The sequence below is a fragment of the Sorex araneus genome, chromosome 3 (genome assembly GCF_027595985.1).
Source record: "Sorex araneus isolate mSorAra2 chromosome 3, mSorAra2.pri, whole genome shotgun sequence".
Classification (NCBI taxonomy): domain Eukaryota; kingdom Metazoa; phylum Chordata; class Mammalia; order Eulipotyphla; family Soricidae; genus Sorex; species Sorex araneus.
This window is the reverse complement of record NC_073304.1, coordinates 147,987,872-148,002,643: the sequence shown is the minus strand read 5'-3', so window position 1 is coordinate 148,002,643 and position 14,772 is coordinate 147,987,872. Positions and strand designations below refer to the sequence as shown.

The window sequence follows — 14,772 nt, the reverse complement described above, 5'->3', positions numbered from 1 at the left end:
AAAAGATCTACAATGAACTCCATATTTACCTCTCTCATTTCTTAGGTCTAAGGCAGGAACTGTGTTAGATGGACTTTTGTATTTTCACTAAACAAATCACAAAGGAGACAGCACACTCTGACTTTTTTCTTGCAAGGTTCAGAACATATCTTCAAAGAAAAATATTCCTTTGGAAATTACCGTGAAGCAACTGGGTTACTCAATAGTAGTTGACAGGAACATTCACCTACAATGCAAAAACTCAGTAGAGCAGCATTTAATGATGAGAGTGATACTCTCATCAGTGACAACTAAACCTCTCACCTTATCACAGAGATATGTATACTAAGGAATTACAGCATCCAAGAAGGGAAAATAGTAAATGTAAAAAAGGTCAATCATTGATCTCTGACTGGGCTTGAGTTCTAGTACAATGTGACAGAAATAATCTCTTTAAGAAAGTGGGCATTGTTTGCAGAGGTGCCTGGCTGTCCCTCCTTGGCTCCCTGCCCTCTTTCTGGCCTGGCTGTCACCCCACAATGTGCCTTCGGGTGCCATTTTAGTGCACCAACAGTCCTGGTTCAGAGACACCCAGCTAAACCCCAAAATGGACTAGTGCCCTACAGAAATGTCTCTGGAACCCAACCATTCACAATCTAGGATTCCAGAAACACGTGACTGCAGCACCCAAGATATTAAAAATGAGCAATGGACACTTCAAATTATCAATAGCAACATGTGGCTAGTAGCTACTATAGGGGGCAATGCTACATTGGACCAACTTACTTTCATTTGCCTACTATTTCATTCACTATGTGACGTTAGATAAGCCAATTGTTCCCGCTCTCTCTTTTTTCTTTAACATTTTATTTTAAGCAGTGTGGTTTACAAAACTGTTATTCATACTGTTATTCATTTCCAGCACCACGTCCTCTCCCAGAGGGTCCAATGCCTGAATTACAAAAGGAGGTGTCTTGGATCCCTAAACGACTCTTTAATAAGAGTCACCCAACTTTTACTGGATGGATGTAAGTTCAAACCATGCTTTACATCTGTAAGACTTTGGATGTTGGCGATTTTTTTATAGTTGCCTGTGATATTACCCTGATGGATACAGTGGCCATGGCTGGTGAAATCTCCTGAAGGAAGATTTCCTTTGCAAGGGAGGCATTGTATAGGGGGGACCTGAGAAGAACCACAGAAGCTGGGACTATTACTTAATTTACACTACCTTGAATACTTTGAAAATATTGTGACCAATAGCTAGCTATTGCTGAAATATTCTTGGTGAATATTTTCTTAACTGAACAATGAGCAGATCTGTTCTTATTCAGAACAACAGTCATGAACTCATACCAATGGAGGAAATGGCCTCTCTCCCCACATGTAGGACTGTATCATGGAAAGGTTCTTCATATTTAAGAAGATATTTAACAAAATATAGCACTGTAGCACTGTCATCCCATTGTTCATCGATTTGCTCTAGCGGGCACCAGTAACATCTCCATTGTGAGACTTGTTTTTGGCATATTAAATATGCCACAGGTAGCTTGCCAGGCTCTGCCATGCAGGCGGGATACTCTCGGTAGCTGGCCGACCTCTCTGATAGGGATGGAGAACTCAAACCCGGGTGGGCTGCGTGCAACACAAACGCCCTACCCGCTGTGCTATCACTCCAGCCTAACAAAATATACCTCATATTTTTATTCTTTTTCAAAAATAGAAGTAACACTAGCAAATATTTTAACATTGTATGTTATATGTACTTTAGGTATAGTGCAATATAAATCAATACCTGTCAATGCTACACTCTGTTCATCACCAAAAAGCCTACTTTCCATTTATTATGGTACAACTGACCCTTTTTGCACAATTTACACTCTTCTCTTCCTTTTTACTTCTGGTAATCACTATTTTGTGACTGCAATCTAAGAGTTTATTTTTTGGTGTGTGCTCATTTATTTCCTTATGAATCATATAAAAATGAGGTCACATAGTATTTGTCTTCCTCCATCTGACTTTTTCATTTAGCATAATACTCTGTATGTCAACCCGTGGTGTTGTATATGGCAGGATTCCATCTTCCTTTAATAGATGAGTAATGTTTCATTGTGTAGCCTTACACACACAAATGCATATTAACATGGTGACAAAAGTGTTATTTTTTATGGGTTTGAAGTACAAAGCTATTGCACTTCACCAACACTAAAATTTTTCAACCTTTTCATCAATGTCCTTTCCCTCTTCTAGTCTGACTCTTCCTCCACACCCCACATCACTGCTCAGCTCAAAGACCAGGGGATTGCCATCATTCAGTATTGTCTTTTATCCTCGTCAGGTAAGTGAGACTGTCTGATATTTATTCTTCTCCCTCTCACTTATTTTGCTTTATAAGATGCCCTCGAAGAAAACTGCAAGATTGCATCTTTTCTTAGAGTTCCATAGTATTCCACTGTGTATACCTACTGCAACTTTTAATTTATTTATTTAATATTTATTTTTGCTTTTTGGGTCACATCCAGCAATACAGGGGAGTTAATCCTGGCTCTGCACTCAGGAATTATGATTGGCTGTGCTGGGAGACCATGTGAGATGCTGGAAATCGAATCCAGGTTGGCCACATGCAAGGCAAACACCCTACCCACTGTGCTCCAGCCCCTACTGCAACTTTTTAATACATTTATCTATTGTTGGACATTTGGGGTGGTTTCATATCCTGACTATTGTACTTAGAGCTGCAATGACTGTAAGTATTTGTATACCTTCTTGAGTTAATGTTTTTGTGTTCTTGGAGCAGATGTCAAGAAGTGGGATCACTGACCACACAGAAGCTCTATTCTTAGTTTTTTTTTTTTTTGCTTTTTGGGTCACACCTGGCGATGCACAGGGGTTACTCCTGGCTCTGCACTCAGGAATTACCCCTGGCCATGCTCAGGGGACCATATGGGATGCTGGGATTTGAACCCGGGTCGGCCGCGTGCAAGGCAAACGCCCTACCCGCTGTGCTATCTCTCCAGCCCCTCTATTCTTAGTTTTTAAGAAAATTTTCCATAGAGGATAAACCAGATAACATTTTCAGAATGCATGAATGCATATATGCCTCATTGCATCTATGCCAATATTGATCATTTCCTGTCTTTTTTGATATATGCTTTTTTCACTGCTGTGAGATTATATCTAAATGTTATTTTGATTTGCATTTACCTGATAATTAGTGAAGATTAGAAATTTTTCATATCCCTACTGGCCATTTACATGTCTTCTTTGGAAAAGTGTCTCATCTCTCCATTTGATATATTCCCTTCTCCACTTTTTTGTCTGTAGAGTCAAATCACTGAAAACTTCTGTGGTCTATGTATTGGAGAATTCTGACTATGTTTTCCTCAATGGCTATAGCATGTACTTTTCCATTTATTAACTCACAGGCACTTAGGTAGCTCACAATACCATTCAGTTGTGAAAAATGCTGTGATGAAAATAGTTGAGCTCATACATCTTTAAAGTTAGTGAAGTTTTTTTTGCTTGTTTGATTTGGACCATACCTGGCCATGCTCAAAGTTTACTGTTGGCTCAGTGCTCAGCTCAGGGAACCATATAGTGCTAGGAATCAAACATGGGTTGGCCATGTCTAATACATGTGCCCTACTGGTTGTACTCCAGACCCTTATAATTTAATTGTGTTTTTGTGAAATTATGTCCTTATGTCATTTAAGCATCAAATACTAATCATTTGCACTGTCAAGCAATATAATTTTCATATTAGTGAAAACACATTACATTTATTTACAACCATCAGAAGTTTCTAGCAGATGCTTCTGCCTTAGGAGTTTGCAGTTTTTCTTGGTGAGGTTAAAAAATACATCTTCTCATGATTAATAATAAGGACCTGAGGGTTTGGGTAAGGAAGAACAAGAAAGACATGTTTGGGAACTCCCTTGGTTCCAAGTTGTGGTTTGTGAACATGAGTTTCCATGCGATCATTACTACCTATCAGATTGTAAAGCCCATTTACCCAGATGGGGAGGATATCAAAATACTTCTTGACATGCTGAATCAGGTGGGTTTCAGTTTCTTGCAGATTATGCCTATGCCATTGAAGAGTCACAAATGTTCTTCTTTGCCGTAAAATTTGACTGTTAATAACTTCACATCCTAGATGAAACAAAATTAAGTCATTCACTAAGTAGAGAGTATATGTAGCATTTCATACACACAGCACAGCATAGTAAATACAGGATGGTATGCAAGTAAACTAGTATTTTGTCTTTCTGTGTTACTAAAAAAACACTGCTACTTCTACTTTCACTACTTGATATAGTTTAATACCAGGAGTATAACACCTGAATTATTCTTTCATTCATTCATGATAATTTAAATGGACATTTACTGTGATCAGATACTCAGATGATTACTGGGAAGTATCAGAAAAAATTGTTGTCATGGTTTCTCATAATGTCATTCATGACTTTGGAGAAGATAGTCTTTTAATGTTATTATTTTTATAATAAAAAGTTATTTGTTGTTACAGGAAGTTTTGCAAAAAGGGTCGAAGGTGATAGTTTTAATTGCACCTCCAAACAGTGTTAGATAAGCATAGTCGGTGGAGTAAGATAAGAACATTTAGGATAATAAGCATGGTTATGAAGAGAAACAAGTGAGCAATATTATCCAAATTTCCTCCCCTTTTCTATATCACTTGTATCACTTGTCACTTGTCATCCCATTGCTCATCAATTTGCTCAAGCGGGCACCAGTAACATCTACATTCGTCCCTGTCGCGTGTGAGTGTAGCCCAATGGCATCTGCTTGCTCCAGGAACAAGAAGAACATCAAACCATTTGTTCAGGGTCTTGATAAAAAAAGTCTGACCATATTGTAGGTGGGTGGCAAGGCATTCTTTTAATGTCCCGTGGAATTCAGTCAGTAGCAGCTCTAGTCCAGGGGTCATCTCCAAATCGCATTATGTGTCCAACCCATCTGATTTTAGATGCATTGGCAAATGAGGCAGCGTCCCTGATCCTTGATCGTCAACGGAGGTCAGAACTCCGGATTCCTTCTCTCACTTGAATGAAAAATGATACTCCAAGCATAGCTCTTTCAATTCCTCTTTGGGAGACCTGAATGGAGTTCTTATCCCGTTTTGTTAGGGAGAGCACAGGTCTCTGAGGCGTCTGTTAGTGTAGGAAGAACAGTGGAGTTGAAAAGTTGTGCCCAGAGCCGAAGGTTCTTCATCCTCTTAACCAGTTCTTCGATGCTCTTGAAGGTGTTCCATGCCGCTCTCTTCCTCCTGCACAGCTCAGGTGCCAGATTGTTCGTCATGTTGAGTTCTTGACCTAGATGCACATAACTGCTGCATTTGGAGATGTTTGTTCTGTTGAGAACAAATGGAACATCAGGAACTAGTTTGTTTCTCATGAACATTGTCTTAATGAGATTCAGCTGCACCTTTCCACACTCACAGTTGAAGTTGGCCAGCATTCATGCTGCTTGGCTAATGTTTGGTGTTATTAGAACAATGTTATCAGTGAAGCAGAGGTGGTATAGTTGCCAACCATCCATCTTCACTCCCATTCCTTCCCATTCTAGTCATCGCATGACATCTCAAGGATGGCTCTGAAGAGTTTTGGTGAAATGGTATCACCCTACCGAAACTCTCTCTACATTGATGATCACTTCCTTGTAGAATGGTGAGATCCTGGTGGTCAATCCATAATACAGTTCACGGGGGATCCTGATGTACTAAGTTGGAACGCCCTGTTTTGTTAGGGTTTCGATAACCACTTCAGTCTCAATAGAATCAAAGGCCTTCTTTAAATCATTGAACATTAGACAGAGCGGCATCTTGAACTCTCACAAAACCTCAATGAGCTTGATCACCATGTGGATATGGTCGCTCGTGCTGAATCTTTTTTGGAACCTGGCTTACTCGTATAGTTGTCCTTCATCTAGTGTTCTGCCAATCCTATTCAGGATGACATGAGTGAATAACTTGTAGATGACGGACAACAGGCAGTTCGGGCAATAGTTGCCAGTGTCATGATTGTCTCCCTTTTTGTACAACAGGACAGTTCTGCTGGTTTTCTGTTGGGACAGAACCTTGCATTCAGAAGAGCTGAGCCAGTGAAGAGCTGAGCCAGTGTATTGATGAGTACTAGTGACAGATTCTTCAGGTGTTCGGATCTGACATTGTCTGGACTGGGTGCTGTATGCTTCTTTACCAACAAAATGGCTTGTTGGATTTCGGAAGGGAGAATACTGGGAATGACATATCCATCCTGTGGAATTTGGTATGTGGGCAGGTGGATGTGGCTATCAAAGAGATCTGAGTAGAAGTCATGGATAACCTTTTCCGTTGCCCTTCTGGAAGATGTGATAGATCCATCAGGATGCCGAAGGGCAGTCATCTTGGTCTTATAGTTGGCAAAGGGCAGGTGGGTGTTGTGAATACTTTTCCCAGCATCTGCCACATCGACCAACACTGCTGCTCTTTTTTCTTTGAGGTCTTCCTTTATTGCTTCTCTGCACAGCTTTGCAAGCTCGAACATTAGCTTGTGTTTGCCTGAGGCTTGCGCCAAACCACATTGGTGAATGAGCTTGAGAGTTTCCGAAGACAGGTGTTTTTCTTTTTTGTGGCTTTTTTACTCTCAGTATTCCTCGCACGATGATGGAGGTGCTGAATCAGTCAATCGTATTCCTCGTTGATGTTGTCAGTGATGGCATCTTCCCATATTGTCGCAATAGTGCCAAAGAGCTCCCAGTTGGTGGTCATTCTGGGAGTTCTCTTCTTAAACTTTGCAGCCCTTTCTCACCACTCTGTGAAGTAGAATTTCGCATGAAGGAGATGGTGGACTGATCCCATTTGAATTTTGGGACAACAGCGACATCGGTCAGAAAAAACTGTCTATTGAATATGATGTGGTCAATTTCATTGTGGAACTATTCACTGGGAGACTCCCATGTCCAACATTTAGATTTGGCCTTCTGGAACTGTGAGTTACCATGGATGGTCTTGGTCAACATGATAAACTCAGACAGTCTCTCACCCTGTTTATTCCATTGGAGGCCATGGGTCCTGATGTGGAGTTCTTCGGGCGACCTTCTCAGTCCTATCTTGGTGTTAAAATCACCAACAATGACCATGTAGAAGGTGTGGTCTTCTTTATAGAACTTCTCCAGCTCCATGTAGAACTTCTCAATTTCTTCTTCATCGTAGTTGGATGTTGGTGAATAGATGATGAAAATAGAAACTACTGGCAATGAGCCACATCTATTCAAACATAAGCGTCTGATTTGGACTGTTAGGCATTTGAACGAATCAATGCTCATGGCCAAGTTTGTGTTGATGAGGACACCGACAACACCGACACCGACAACACCGATGCCTCAGTTGTCGCATGTTCCAAGGAACAGTTCTTCTCCAGTGTCAAAAATGGCGTGATGTGATCGATGCCTTCTTGTCTCGGTCAATCCATTGATGTCGTGCTTGATCTTCTGTGCTTACACCATCAGGTCCTTGATGGATGCTTCAGATGCCAACGTACATGTGTTAAAAGTGCAGACAGCGATTTTAGTCCTTCTTCATTTTAGCAGCCTAGTTCAGCCCTGAGATTTTAGCAAACTTTCCTTGCTCGTCCTTCTCAATGCCACTGTATTGGGGGCTCTTCCAGAGTCAGGGGAATGAGGCCCATTTTTGTTTCTGTTTTTGACATATCAAATACGCTATGGGTAGCTTGCCAGGCTCTGCCATGAGGGTGGCATGTTGTAACCATTTGCACGCTGACAAACACATCACACACCTTGTGCATGGATGTGCTGTTCATGAAAGTACTGGTCAGATGGACACAGTCGATGCAAGGAGTCCAGCACTGCACCTCCCTGCATCTCTGGGAAGCACCTGTTGGTTCACTCTTCACCGGTTGGCACAGTTGCCACCCCTCACCACAATGAGGTGGTGAACCATCAAGGGGGTCTTTTGCCGGCAGTTCTAGGGGGGCCCTCGTGGTCCGATTAGCCAGTAGCACGGCTCTGGTGGAATAGGCACAGCTGCTGTTCGCAAGCTCTGTGGTTGCCATGTTGCTAGGCTTCATGCTGCACCGGCCACTGTCCTTCAACCCTGCTGGTGGGCAGCTTGAAGGTGTGGGACTGGAGCTTTCAGCTGTGGCAAAACCTCTACCTGGTGGGCTATGGCAAGACAGTGTTGGGCACGATGGCTGGAGTCGAAGAGCTGCTGGGCCATCATCTCATGCAGGGTGTGATCAGCGTGCTCACAGGGATTCGCGCTGCCCTGGAGAACGCTGGCAAACAGGAGATGCTGCTGAAGCTGAACAGCTGTATCCAGGTATTTGAGGGTGCAGAGGACAACCTGCCAGACCATGATGCTCTGCGGGTACACTTGCCATCTGGCAGCTTTCTGAAGGCCTCACAGCCAATGACCTGCTGCTTGTGACTTGTTCAATGGGGGCTCAGCCCTGTTGCCTGCACCTATCCCACTTGTCACCCTGGAGGAGAGGCAGACACTCACCACACTGTTGGTAGCCTGCCAAGCCACCATCCAGGAGCTAAACACCATCCGGAAGGCCCTGTCCCAGCTCAAGGGCAGGGGCGGTGGGGACTGGCACAGGCCACCTACTCCACCCAGGTGGTTAGCCCGATTCTGTCCCATGTGGTAGGGGACCCTTTGCCAGTGGCCCCACCGAGACCAGAGCCCAGAGTGTGCAGGGTTGCCTGTACATCCTCCACCACTACAGGCTGTGCACTTTCCTTTTCTACACAGCAGCACAATTTCCCTGACTTCTCAAAGACCTACATATCATTGAATCACCATGAGATACAAAATTAGAAAATTGTTCATGATTGGGTTTCAGTCATACAATGTTCCAACACCCATCTCTTCACTAGTGTACATTTCCCACCCTCAATGTCCCTAGTTTATTCCCACTACCACTTCTACCCCTCCATCAATCTGCCTCTATGGCAGACACTTTTCTTCTCCCTGTCTCTCTCTCTCTGTCTCTCTCTGTCTCTCTGTCCCTGTCTCTCTGTGTGTGCTCTTTCCTTCATAAATTTTGGTTTGCAATGCAGGTACTGAAGTGTTACTACGTATATATCTTTAACTCCTTTCAGCACTCAGTTCTTGCCCAGAGAGATAATTTCGAACTATCATTGTCATAGAGTTCACTTCTCTGTTCTAACTGCAATCCATATACCACTTGTGGCAATTTCCCAACCATGGATCAGTCTTCCTAGCCCTTATTTCTACTGTCCTTGGGTATTAATCTCATACTGTGTTATTTTTATATTCTGTAAGGAAGTGCAATCATTCTATGTCTGTTTCCCCCCTCTGATTCATTTCACTTAGCATGATACTATCCATGTCTTTTCATTTATAAGCAAATTTCATGACTCGATTTTTCCTGGTGGCTGTGTAGTATTCCATTGTGTAGATGTATCATAATTTCTTTATGTAGTCATCTGTTCTCAGGAACTCAGTTTTTTTTCAGATCTTGGCTATTGAATAGTACTGCAATGAACATAGACCTGCAGATAGTTTTTCTGTTTTCTGTTTTAGGCTCCTAGGTATATTCCTAAGAGAGGTATTGCTATATTGTATGAAAACTCACTTTCTAGTTTTTTTGAGGAATGCCCATATTGCTTCTCAAAAGACTGGACCAGTTACATTCCCACTAATAATGAATGAGAATCTCTTTCTGCATCTACACCAGCACTGATTGTTCTTTTTCTTTTTGATATGTGCTATTCTCTGTGGTATGAGATGATATCTCATTGTTGTTTTGATTTGCATCTCCCTGATGATTAGTGACACATTTTTATAAAGTACATTTTTGTGTCTCTTGACCATTTGTATTTCTTCTTTGAAGAAGTTTCTGTTCATTTCTTCTCTCCATTATTTTTTATGGGGTTGGATATTTTTTTCTTGTAAAGTTCTACCAGTGCTCTATATCATTTATATTTACCCCTTATCAGACGGGCAACGGGTAAATAATCTTTTCCATTCTGTGGGTTGTCTAATCATTATTTCTTTTGAGGTGCAGACACTTCTTAATTTAATGCAGTCCCATTTGTTTATCTTTGCTTCCACATGCTTGGTCAGTGGTATTTCATCTTTGAAGATGCCTTTAGTTTCAATGTCATGGAGGATTCTGCCTATGATTTCCTCCATGTACCTTTGGGCTCAGGTCTGATATTGAAGTCTTTAATCCCTTTTAATTCCTTTTGATATGACTTTTATGCATGTCATTAGAAAAAGAAGACCAATATTTCTGAGGCGGGGTCTGCTCTGCTCTTCATAGACTCTTATTGGTTGTGTTATGCAGGCACTTGCCAGCACCAATTTTTCATCATTTCCTCCTGGAGTGCAGTTCTGAGACCTGCAGAAAGCTATGCATGACCCAAGCCTTTTTGTAAGTCAGCTAATGATCACCCAATCCACTGGAGAAAATTGATTGTGTCAAAGCTCATGAAGAGCTGCAGCCTGATCAATGTCTCACTGAAGTCAAGTTTCACACGGAACTGACCAAAGCTGGAATTAAGTGTCAGGTACAATTGGTGCTGATGCCTGAGTAGTGCCTTTTGAGAAAGAGCCTCATGCTCATTCTGCCCTGCAGAATAACTTCCCCATGGAGGACTTCCCTAGCTAAGTGATCAGTACCTGGCAAGCTGCCACACTACAAGTCTCTAGGTGAGATCTGCAAAAGTGGGAATTTGGTGCTTGTACTGAGCTTGGCTGTGCATCCTGTCAAGGCCAGAAGGGAAATGTCTTGGGAAGAAAAGAAAGAGATGTTGGGTGTCAGCTCTGATTTAAATAAGGCCATGTCATTGAGTGGGGCGCCACAATGGTAGCTTTCTGGAAAGAATGCTGTCAGAAATAGAGGAAGACTGAAAGGGAGCTGTAGTCAAGCTGCCTTGTGCCATGTTGTGACCTGGCTTCAGGCTCTTTGTGCTTTGTTTCTGCTCGACTTCTTGTAACCAATGCCTCTGCAATGCCCTCATACTCTCCAGTCTAGTCAGAGAGCTGGTTTGCTTTGAAAGAGTTATGTTTCTTTTGCACCTTTGATTTCCTTATTTTTTTTTTGCCATATATATATATTAACTCCCACCTTCCTCCAATGCCAGATCAAATGCACATTTCTTCATAAATATTTTATTTATTCTTTCAGCTTGCAGAATCTCATATCCCCAAATACTACAGGAGTTGGCTATATCATATATTATGCCACTTTAAATTTCCAATTTGTGTTTTACTTACATTTTTATCTTTCCTATTAGCTTTCAGACACTTTGAGGAAAACATCCAGATCTGATTTGTGCCCCTGTCCCTGAATTAAAAATTTTTTTTTAAAATTGCTTCTAAAATATTTTAAATATTTTCTTGGGAGCCTTCAAAATTAAAAACAGATAAACATGTAATCCAGAAACTTCACTTCTAGGTGTTCCTGCATCACCTATGATCCATTTTTTTATTCTGTTTCCCCACTGCTTGGTAGTTAGTTTTGCAATCCAAGATCCAAGGTTTATCATTGATGCTGTCTATTCCCTTGTTTTGTCTCTTTATATCCTCACGTGAGAGTATTACTCCATATTTGTCCTTTTCCCCTTGACTTCTTTTGCTTAACACAGATATCCTCCAATTCTATTTTATTTGCATTGTAGAAAACTGCATGATTTTAATCTTGTATTCATAATAAATTCAGAATATACCTCTTATCTTCCTTGATAGACATACTCAGTTTTCTTAGCCAGCATATGCAATGCTGATGTGCTGATCAGACATCCAAATATCTCAGATCTGAAAGGAAAATCAGTTTTTAAGGAAATCCTCTTACCAGCCATCAAGAAATTCTTCACAAACACCTATTTACATCTTCCTGGATCTGCCGAATTCATTATAAAAATGGGAAGTAACATCTTTTCATTATTTTCATGCAAAAAATCTTTTGAGTAACTTTGATGAGTTCTCTTTATATTAGCTTATGTTTTCCAACAGCTATATTCTCATAGTGGAGAATAAGCACATACATTTCCAAATTGTTTTAAGACTCTGTGGTTCTCTAGAGAAGGGATCCCTAAGAAAATCATGGTTGGAGGAACCAGTTAGGATGGGAGATCCGTGCCGAAAGTAGATAATGGACCAAACATGATGAGCTCTCAGTGTCTGTGTTGCAAACTACAATGCCCAAAAGTAGAGAGAAAGTATGGGGAATATTGTCTGCCATAGAGGCAGGGGGGTGGTGGGAAAGGGGGGGTATACTCAGGATATTGGTGGTGGGGAATGTGCACTGGTGGAGGGATGGGTGTTTGATCATTGTGAGATTTTAACCCAAACATGAAAGCTTGTAACTATCTCACGGTGATTCAATGTGCCGAAAATTTAAAAAATTTACAAAAAAGAAAAAAAAGACTCTGGTTCTCAGAAGAAGAGGCCAATAATGGACAAGAAAGAAATCAGTAAATGGGACATAGTCACTGATGATGAAACAAGAGTATTTGACCTATAATCTCTATTATGGAAGTTCTCCCATGGCTGCATCAGAACTTCAGGGTCTCATTTTCTTCAGAGTGGACTCCAAGCATTTCTGCCTATTCTAAAAACACCCTAAAAAATGGAATACATCTTATTGTTCCTGAGTCACTATCACATTCATGTTAGAATTTATGATTATCATATTTATGATAGAATTTAAATTTCAAAATGAATTTTGCATCTTCTCTAAATAGACCTGCCTACAACACTGTATATCAGATAAATGGGTCAAACAGTAACTGATTGTCTCTTGTTGATTGTATTTACCCTGAGTTTACCTTCTAACATCTGAACAGGTGATTTTACTTTTGCTTAACATAATTCGTTTGTGCAACAACTTGATAATATATTTTCTCAAAGTGGATTGATATAATTAGAACAAAGACATTTGTAGATACCTATAGCAGTTTGCTCTAACAAAGATGGAATTTTCTTCGTAGTACATCACTCAATATATCTTATCTTTCCCATTTAAAGGAACTCAAGTATTCAACTCCTTTGCTCTCAGCCTAGATCAGGGGAGCAGTGGACTCAGACTAGAGTGAGAAATTGCTCTTTGCAGGAAGAAAAGTCCATCTTAATCCTACCTAGGTGTGTTTTCTTTTGTCTTTTTTTCTTCACAGAAAGAATTTCTGAGGCAATGAATCATGAATCATAACGAGTCTGAGAAATGAAGGGAGATAAGGAGAAAGGCCGGTTAAGATATCTGCTCAAGAGAGAACATGAGCTTCTCCAGAGTGGAGAGAGCCATTGCACATCCCAACATTTAAGTGTGGAAGCACACAACTCAAGAGGGGATGTGCAGGTGACAGGTGCTGTAGCATGGTTGCCTGGCAGCATGGGCATGGGAGGCATGCAGGCCTCTTCCTCTGCCCTATTACTTTACATACCCTTTTCCCAAACTGCCCACCTCATCAATCTGTTGTCACTGGAACCCATGGATGGCTTATGTGAAGCGGGAGGAGAGAGACAGTCACTTTCTCTCATCCATCTCTGCCCCCTGGGGACTCAGGGTGTTAGAGTCTGGAGTCACCACCCCTCATAGACAGAGAACAGAGCCAATAATGCAAATCACATAGCGAGGTTTATTGTTCCAGCTAGCTGGGGTGCAAGTATCCACCTTCGCAGTGGGGAGTGGGGAGGGAAGGGGCATCTTCCCTAATCTATCTACCTATATCAAGTCTGTTGTTAGGGTGGCTAAAAGGAGGAGAGTTGGGAACTGTTGGTTGCCACCTCTCCCCTCACAAGCCTCCTTGCACTTGGTCTGGAAATCTGCATCTCAATGGCTTTCCAGGGTCCAGATAAGGGTCTTTTGTCTCAAAGACCTTCACATCTCTGAGCTGGTTTAAGTTTTAGGCACCTTTCTCCAATATACCTTACCAGATCCCCCAGACCCCATCTTCCTGCCTGGAATATATTGGTCAAGTAATCAATTCCATTGTTGGACAGACACCATCATTACAAAAAAATCTGTGAGGATGAGAAAGGGAAGATAGAAAAAGTGTAGAATAAAGTAGATGACAGTCCTTGCCTTTGAGAGGTTTATAAGCAAGAAAGGAAGAGAAGCTTTAAAAAGGTAAGAGTGCCTCAAATTTGAGATTCCATTCTGCTTGGATTGACTGGAATGTTCTTTTGATCAATTCCTTTCATGATTGTATCAGGGTTTTTGATTATTGACCACTGAAGTAGTGAGCTTTGCTTCTTGTTTGCTGTGTCAGTTGTGGGATTACAGTAGACAGATGTGGGGAGATTTCGGCCCTGGGAAGCAGCCCTCTGCACTAGATCCTAATCACCCTGGACAATCACCATTAACACTTTCTCCCTTCCTGCTGGCACCTGTGGGGAGCCTGTTTTTAAAGCCCACTATGCTGGGCCACATGCTGGCAAAGAGTCTACAGGAATTCTTGTTTCTACTGTGAATAAATTATTTTAAAAAGGTCTGTAAAAATATATGCACCATTTAGATCTCAGTGGGCCCACCTCTACATCTCACACCCTTTGTTTGCTCCTTTGCCCTTATAGGTGAGGTTGAATTACTGTCATGCCTGGGGTCTTGTGGGAATGTGACGCAATTTCTCCATTCCTTCAGGGTCCTGGCAGCCTCTGTGCTTGACGGACATCTCAGAAGACCCATCACCACATCTCCAAACTGTGAGACCACATGAGTGGCTGTGCAACAGCTTTTCTCATCACAGCCCGCACTGCTTACACATATACCTCCTGTCACTGTGGAGACGGAAAAAAAGGAAAAA

At 41.6% G+C, this 14,772-nt stretch overlaps 1 pseudogene; it reads left to right on the top strand.

Moving 5' to 3' along the window:
• Positions 1-1,001: 1,001 nt before the first annotated feature.
• On the top strand, positions 1,002-8,769 carry LOC101548773 (glycerate kinase-like; annotated as a pseudogene).
• Positions 8,770-14,772: the final 6,003 nt, after the last annotated feature.